The sequence below is a fragment of the Mus caroli genome, chromosome 4 (genome assembly GCF_900094665.2).
Source record: "Mus caroli chromosome 4, CAROLI_EIJ_v1.1, whole genome shotgun sequence".
Lineage (NCBI taxonomy): Eukaryota > Metazoa > Chordata > Mammalia > Rodentia > Muridae > Mus > Mus caroli.
Window position 1 is genome coordinate 98063991 of NC_034573.1, and position 8985 is coordinate 98072975.

At 45.1% G+C, this 8985-nt stretch overlaps 1 non-coding gene across 1 annotated transcript; it reads left to right on the top strand.

The window, feature by feature from the left end:
* Nucleotides 1-4310: 4310 nt before the first annotated feature.
* On the top strand, nt 4311-4417 carry LOC115031070. Its single transcript, XR_003836635.1, has one exon. It is a non-coding gene; the product is annotated as a U6 spliceosomal RNA (small nuclear RNA).
* The last annotated feature ends 4568 nt before the right edge of the window (nt 4418-8985 follow it).

An 8985-nucleotide genomic window follows, 5' to 3' on the forward strand; every position in this document is an offset into this window, starting at 1 on the left:
AAAGCCTGTCACATCAACAAATACTGTAGCAACGGCTTTTTTAGTTCTTAAACACTTCCATCTAGAAAGCATATATACATGTCTACTCCTGTGATCCCAGTCATCTTAATTCACATTGCTGGGCCTAACTAAGAGACAGAAGGCCAGCCACTCCATGCTCCCAGGCAGAAGAGAATAGGATCCTGAGGGAACATGACAATACCTTCATCATACAAGATCCTTGGCTACCACTGAGGAAGATATCAAGGTATCATCAGCCAGTGAACAGCCGGGGCACGCTTCCAAGCGTGGCAATCACAAGGACTTCGGGCCTGACCCCTCAGGACCTGTGATCCCAAGAGGGCTGATTTCAGCCGGTGAATGTCTGAGAATGTTCCTGGTGTCTATCCCTTAGGGCACACAGATCCCTGCTGCTACACTGTATAGAAGCTAAGGACACTTGAGATCTACTTCACTTGACTGAGGCTAAGATGAACTATCTGTTTGTCCAGCTCTGTGGGTGGGAGGCTTCTACACACATCCCTGCCCCCAGTCATGACTGTTCCAGCCTGCCATGACCCCCAGTCCTGCCAGAACATCTTCCAAACAGCTGGAAGGGCCTACTTGCTGACTTTGTAAAAGCCCCTTTTGAATTCTTCCTTTCTTAGAAAGCTCCTCTGGCAAGTGCCGATCAGTTCACACCAGATGGGATGTATTTACACTGACCCAGGACCAAAGGACACCCTTCTCTGGTTGTGGCCTCCGCCAGACAGACAACATCATCTAAAGCCGCTGTGCTTTTCATACCTGTCAGATACAACAGTGCTGTGCCCAAGTCCTTGCAATGACAGAGACGTCCCACACTGAGAAAATATCCTCTAAACAAATACACAGTTAGGTGTTTTTCACTATGTATGGCATTCCCCTCCCAAATTCATAATCTTGACTCAAAGCCAAAAAGATGTTCTCTATCCAGGAGTGTCTTTGAAAGCCAGGGCTTGGATCTGTCCATTCTTTGTTTAATTTATGAGATAAATGGATTCTGACTACAACCACATGTAAGCTACATGTGTCTTTCTCCAGGACTTTCTCCTATGGAGGTGGGATGCTCATATTCATGTATGAGAATATATCATACTATAGCCAGCTTCCCTTGGGAAGTGAGTGCTGAGACAGAGGTCACACAAAGGACACATCACGGGGCGTTCCCACGAGATTTGTACCTGCAGAAGGAAGGGGGGAGAAGGATGGAGCAGAGGGAAAACGGCCTGTAGTAAGGTTATCAACACACCTGAAAAGGCTCTCCGAAGCTGGAAAGCCATTAACTTTACCCTCTTTGTAGCAAAAGTGATGGGATTTCCATGTGGACCAGTAACCAGACACAGCCTGTACCAGTCAGGCATGGTCCTGAGTGGAGTAACTCCCACTACCCTAAGGTAGTTTCAAAAGACAGAGGCATTTCCTACCACTGGAGGAAAGTCATTCATTTCTGAAGGAAAATCTGGGTGTCACATGGTATCCACAGGTGGCATGATGTCATGGAGTAAGCCAGTGGACCAAAAGACATTCTACTAAGATCAGCCGCCAAACACCCGGTGAGCAAACAAAACCAACTAAGCGATCTCCTAACACCAAGCAGCTAGACACTCAAAAATAAAAGGCAGTCAGCCAAATTCTAGACATTTCTCGGCCTGCCGTGGTCTCACCCCAATACTAAATTCCACCCTTACAGATTAATATCAGTTAACACAGAGTTTGATGCTAGAAGCCATCTGAGCCTTTAATCAAACCAACTCAACCATGGCCACCAAGTTGGTGGATACCAGGTACTCTGGCCAGGAACTTACTCTCAATTCTAGAGGGAAGCATGTATCAGGCTTGAGTATGTTTTATCCTGATGGCTTCTAGAAAGAGTTAAAAGCCACGACTCTTTGTTTGGGTTCCCTATACTCTTCTTATCCAGCTCATTCTCATTCTTTGGGTCTTGAACACTTGAATGACCTCTGGACATAACAGGCTGGGAGATACTAATTGAAGTGGGACTGTGGATTAAATTGTATCCCCAAAAGTGACACATTGAATTATGATGTCTGCCATGACCCCCAATATCTCAGAATGTGATTTTATCTGAAAGTAAAATCTTTACAGAAACAGTCAGGGTAATAGTAGATTATCAGACTAGGTTAGTCTTGTATGACTATCAGGCTTGTCAGATAGACAGTAGACATTTGTCTACTCAAATGTCAGAAGGGACATTTGAGTACGTGGACACACACACATATATACACACAGAGTATGCCATTTGAACATGAGAATAAGATTGAGTTGGCAAGTTCAGGAGCCAATGATGACTAAATATTTCCAGGACACTACTATAAGTAAGGATGAGAATTATATAGTTACTTTCGAAACAATATGAAGTTTCCTTTAAAAACCATATAGTATTACCATTTGATTATCAATTCCATTTCTGAATATATAAACAAAGGAACTGAAAGCAACTGACTATCAAAGGAATGTTAGTATGGCCACAGATTTTATTTTGGTTTGGGTTGGTTGGTTGGTTTGTTAGTTAACTGGTTGGTTGGTTTTGCTCATGAAACCAGTATTTTGATATAACCCAGGTTGGTCTCAACTCAAAATCCTTCTGCATCAGCTTAAGCACTGGGACTAAAGCTGGGACTGTGCCCAGCTCAGGTTTTAAAAGCATTATTCACAAAAGCCAATAGTTGGAAGCAATCCTCTTCAGACAGACGAATAGCTCAAGAACATGTGAAATATACATCCAATGGAAAAGTATTCAACTTTAGAAATGATAGAAATCCTGGCCCATGCTATAGTATACATGAATCCTGAGGACTACATAGCTAAATGAAATAAGCCAGTAAGCAATGGAGAAGTACTTTAAGGTTGTACACATCTGAAGTAGCCATAGCAGTAGAAATCCTGGAAACATATGTTAGGCTGTGATGCTTGGGATAAGAATGTGCAGACGAAGGCTGTTGTTCAATAGGTTCAAATTTCTGGCTTTGAAAAAAGGACACAGCATCAGAGAACCATTGAATAGTAATGGGAATAGACACAACACTGTTTAACTGCATACCTGAAAACCTTATTGTGTGAGTTTTAAAACCACAACAGTGTAAAGGAAATGGGGGGTGGGGTAAGAGGAAGGTGGAGGAAGAGGAGGAGGAAGAGCAGTAGTTAGTCCACTTGGCTCCTAGCCCATGCTCTAGTTTCCCAGTGCATCCCTTCTAGATGCCTGCACCATTCACACCAGGCTTTGAAATGGACAACGGATGAAGTGGTCCATTAGCCATGGCCCCAACCCATCTGAAAATGTCAGTATAGTCAATCAACAGACACTTGTTGGGCATCCAAGTCAACATTACCTCATGTTTCTACCTGCAAACCTTGGGCCAGTTCTCCTCTTTCTCTCTAAAGGATCAGAGGTGGAAAGACTTGTGCCACGTCATTCAGCTGGTGGAAGGCAAGCTAGGACCTCTCTCCGTCCTGTGGTTGCCTGTCTGATGACCTCGGAATTTTAAAGTCACTTAGGACAACAGTTGCTTGTGACTGTGAATTTGACAGGACTTATGATCACCTGGGACACACCCCCATTGGGCATGGCTATAAGGACATTTCCAGAGAGGATTAATTGAGGCAGGAAGACTCACCCTTAAATTAGCTGTCAACTTCCAGTAGGTGACACAGATATTAAGAGTAGAGAGACTGCTCAGTAGGTAAGCACTCTTGTTTCTAAGCCTGCTGACCTGAACCCCTGGGACCCACATGATAAAAGAAAGAAACTGACCCCCTCACAGCCAACCATTAGACTGAGCTCATGGGTCTCCAATGGAGGAAATGGAGAAAGGACTGAAGGAGCTGAAGGGGTTTACAGCCCCATGGAAGGAGCAACAGTGTCAATAGGCCAGTCCCCCCAGAGCTCTCAGGGACTGGCCCACCAACCAGAGAACACACATGGAGGGACCCATAGAGCTGGCCACATATGTGGCAGAGAATGGTCTTGTTGGACATCAGTGGAAGGTGAGGCCCTCAGGCCTGAGGGTGTTCAACACCCCAGTGTAGGGGAATGCCAGGGCAGGAGGATGGGAGTGAGTGGGTGGAGGAGCATCCTTATAGAGGCCGGGAGAGGGGGGAAGGGATGGGGGGTTTCCAAAGTGGAGAACTGGAAAGAGGAAAACATTTGAAATGTAAATAAAGAAAATATCCAAGGGAAAGAAAAAGAACTGACTCCCACCTCAAAGTGTTCTCTGATCTCTGAATAATTGTATGTATACACAAGATAAATAAATTAAAATTATTTTTAAGTGCTCGCTTCGGCAGCACATATACTAAAATTGGAACGATACAGAGAAGATTAGCATGGCCCCTGCGCAAGGATGACACGCAAATTCGTGAAGCGTTCCATATTTAAAAAAAAAAAATTATTTTTAAAATTTAAAGACAGATCATCAAGGAAACAGCTGTGTCACCTATCCACCTTGCGCAGGTGCTAGGTTCTGTGGCCTTTTAATGGGTACTGAACACAGTGACTTTCCAAGCTGCAAGTACCTCAATGGATTGGAACTGCTCAGGTTTTACAGTTTGTAGATGGCCATTGTTGACAACCCAGCCATTATTGGTTGTAAGTCAATTTATTCAATCCTATACATACATACATATATACATACATCACACCACACACAACACACACACAAACACCACACACTACACACAAACACCACACATACACACACACACACACACCACATACCACACACAAACACCAAACACACACATACACCATACCCACATACACACACATACCACACCACATACACACACACACACATGCATGCACACACATACTTTAACAATTCTGCTCCTCTAGAGGACGCTGCTTAAGACACTTGGCCTTACAGAACATTCGGGAATTTTCCAGAGAGGGAACTGGAACTCTCTCTGCCACATGTACTCATTTGTGTATCTGTCTGGATTTTTTTTTTCTGGAAGGAAAACTGATCATGTAGTGAAAAATATTTTCCTTAGAGATCACTTGAGGCATTTGGCACTGTGGGTTGCCAAATACTGCAGAAGAAGAGAAGACATGAGTCTGAGGGCGAAAAGAAAACTTAGAAGGTCCTACAAGGCCAGGGGAATGTTTCAGGCTCACTTCCCTCGCTGCTCCCAGACAGCACCCCCTCCATAGTGGGCAGTCTCAGTCAGGGTGGCCTAGGTCAATGCTTGCCAATCTTGGGACCCTCAGGAACCCTGCTCACTGAAAACAAACCAACTCCCCCCCCCCACAAGGCTTGGTGTGTTGGAGTTTCTTTCCTTCTTGCCAAAACCTGATTTCCTGTTTCTAAGAAAAAAGCCTTTTAAATGCCCCTTAAAAAGAGGGGTCCCCGAGGCAGCAAGAACATCAAAGAGCTCTTAGAAAGTGGGTTTTGTTTAGTTAAGTGCACATGGATCAGAAAAAAATCTGATTAAATTTCCCCTTTTAAGCGGCAAGGCATTTTACTGGACTTTAGGAAAAGGTTTGTGGGGAGCCCATATAGAGTCTTAGAGGCCCCAAGGAGCGTTAGACTAGTCCAACATGCTCCCTGCAGATGAGGGGCCAGGCCAGGAGGAAGAATGTGCCTTAACTTGAGTAGTCACAGAAAGCCAATGTCCAAAACATACCCATCCTGGTATTTCCCAATAGTCTGATGTGAGTTCTCCTCTGGTTGGAAGTCAGGAGAGGATTTTGGAAGTCAAACATAATTGAAAGTTTAAAACATTCGCAAGGAAGCTAATATGTGTCTTGCTTTTGAGAAAGTATCGGGATCTAAAAATGTCAATAGCAAACCTTTCCTGGGAACTCATTTTATAATTAGGACACACAGGGGGTGGGGGGAGCATTCACTCGACATGCAAAGCAGATCCATCCAATGGTTATGAAAGTACAGGGTTGCCAGAATAAAGAGACGTGGTCAGTTTTTGTCTTAGCATCCTCACAGGAGTCAGCTCTCTCTTGTCACCACGTGGGTTCCAGAGATCAGACGTCCAAGCATCATGACCCCTGAGACAGCACACTGGCCCTAGTTTAAATGTTATAATATACCTCACCTGAGTGGTGGTGATGCATGCCTTGGATGCTCCAAGTGCATCCCTGCACTTGAGAGGCAGAGGCAGGAAGATCGCCTGCCTGAGGCCAGCCTGGTCTACAGAGAGAGTTCCAAGATACCCAGGGCTACACAGAGAAACTCTGTCTCTAAATAAGCCAAATGAAATAGTGAGGGTTTTGTTGTTGTTGTTGTTGTTTTGTTTTTGGTTTTATTTTTAGATATCTCATATACCAAGCCACCCTGACACAAGCCTGGGAGAGTCATACTGCATAAAGGAGACAATTGAATCTTAAAGAACTCAGGTCTCCAAAGAGCTTTCTGCCAATTAGTGGAAGTACCAGCATCGGGACCTAGCTGTAATCTTGGGGATCCATTTTCTCTATTCACCAGCTTCACAGAGACCTTGTGAGGAGTAACCCAAAGCACACACACTGAAGGCATCCTGTCAACGCTGTAAAGAATTTAACAGCCTTGAGAGGTTGTCATGTTGAGATCCAAGTTGTTCTGTTTTCCTAAAATTCTGCTCTGGTTTTTAACAGCAGGATCCCAGAGCCAGGCAGTGACAAGAAGGCTGGGTCTCTCTGCTGAAAAACATTTTCCAAATAAAAGGTTTGAGTGAGCACACGCTTGTTTTCCTTGGGCAAATCCCAACCACCCAAATGTTTAATTGGGTGGGAAAGTTTTGATTCTGCTGGTCGTTATTGGAGGCAAATGAGGAACGTGGCGCCTTGCTCTCTGACCCCGGAGGGAGGAAGAAAGCCTGAGAACAAATTGGTGCTGTGCTGCCTCACCATCCCGGAAGTGGCAATTAACTTTGAACCAAATGCTGCTCCATACATCGGCCACTGCTTTGTATGGTCATCGTCACGTGAGTGTTGCCTGCCACGTGTTCTCTGCTTTAGACTTAAGAGAATTCCGAGGGGAGTTCTCTAGGCTTTCCTTCAATAGAGGCAGTCATTTTTCCTGAGGACACGAATGCTCCTCATCAGAGTCCGAATCCACCTTCCTTTCTCTTCACCACAGTGATTTACCCCAGTGTTATCGTTGAATTGTGTCCCTTCTGGGTTCCCTTTCCCTATATTGAAAAGTGGAGTGGTGGGAATAATGGCTTCTGGTAAAACAGCTCCCTCCCCCCTTCCTATTGCAGTTACAAATTCCCCAACTTCTCTTAGCACATCAGAGAAGGACCTGTGCTCACTCACTTCCTTGCTTCTTTCTTTCCTGAGGCTACACAGGTTTCCTCTCATTTTGATAGCATGTTCCCATGCACTGGAAGATAGAGACACAGTTCCTGGTAACTATCAGTGCTCGTTCTCAGCTGTATCACAACGGCATCCCTCTCAAAGTCCAACTAGGAAAATCAGTCTCAGGAGTCTAGAAATGTTGCTCTCTGAGCTCACCAGCTAGGCCTCTTTTCCCTTAAAAATAACATACTGAAGAAGACGGAGATGTTGCTCACGACCCAGCCACATGGAGACTCTTCAATGATAACTACGAAGTGTCTCTTCAGCAGGCAAAGAGGATAAAAACACTAGTCTTATACTAACTCTTAGGTTTTTCATAACTCATTAGTCTAGCTCCTGATCCCAAACACTGCTGAATAACCATATTCAAAAATAGCTTTCAAAGAGTCAATTAAGGTCCAAGGGATCAGGGTGTTTTTCAACATCAACTGTCTTCATAGAAGAAGGTTGAGATGGTTGCATACAAAAGAAAGCCTGAGAGAACACGAGGAGGAGGAGGAGGCAGAGACGGCCATCCACAAGCCAACAGGAGAGGCAGGCCAGCCCACACCTCCATCTTGGATTTCTGGTCTCCTGAGCTGAGTCAGAGGAATGTCCGTTTTGAAGTTGCAAACTACCTCAGCTCTAACAAACCTGGCTGACATGTCAACTGATGTGAGTGGACACTGATCTCTGTACGAAAGAAAGTTTTGCATTTGCTAATGAAAGAAATAGCACATAAAATCATCACCACGCTCAGAGATTTTCTAGTCTGAAGGGAAACCAGGACTAGGTTTTTGACTGCGAGAAGCACAGAGCTACGAGGGTACTGGTCCTCTGGGGCTGGTGTGTTCCAGCTAGGGAGCCAACGCTTATGAATATCCCCTGTAAAATAATCGACCAAGTACTCAGGTGGGGGGTGCAGAGCCTAGGGGCACCCAAGAGCAATGAACCATTGAACGAGACAAGGGGTCAGGGGTCCTGCTGCAGAAGAGACCATCCAACTCGCTCTGAACGACAAGCAGTTGCTTCCTGGGCCGTGGTGAGGACAGGCTATTCTAATCCTACCTGGGTCCTGAGTGACCCTGGCTAGCCGTGGCAAGTTCTGTGAAAAAAGGAGTGGGTCAGAAGAAAGGCAGCTGGGACCAGGTGACAGGGAACGACAGCTGAGCAGAAGGACCTGCAGAGCTGAGCTTGCCCTCACACACAGATGCTGAAGGTCTCCAGCAGGATTCTGCTCATGTCTCCCCTCTCTCTCTTTCCCCAGACCTGGCATTTCAAAGTGATCTGTCTTCATTCTTAACACAACTTATTTCTCGTCACAACTGCACTGTTTATCAACAAGCTCCAGGCTTATCGTTTATCAACAGGCTAACTAGAAGTTTTCCAGAGGAGCAGACCTCTGAGCTAGTCCACACAGGGCCTTGAGCCAGGGACAAGTCATGTCCATTTTTAGTTCCTCAGTTTCTTCAGCTTTAAAATGAACCCTACTCACCTGTATTCATCCCCTTTCCTTCCTTTTATGACTGAGCTGCCACTGGAGACTGTAATCGCAAGCTTCATTTGCAGTTAAATATGGTCATGTGACTAAGTCCAGTTCAGGATGTGTTAACTTTCAGAGGTCATGTCTTAGAGACATGCTCAGTACTTACCATGCCCACAGATCTTTTTCC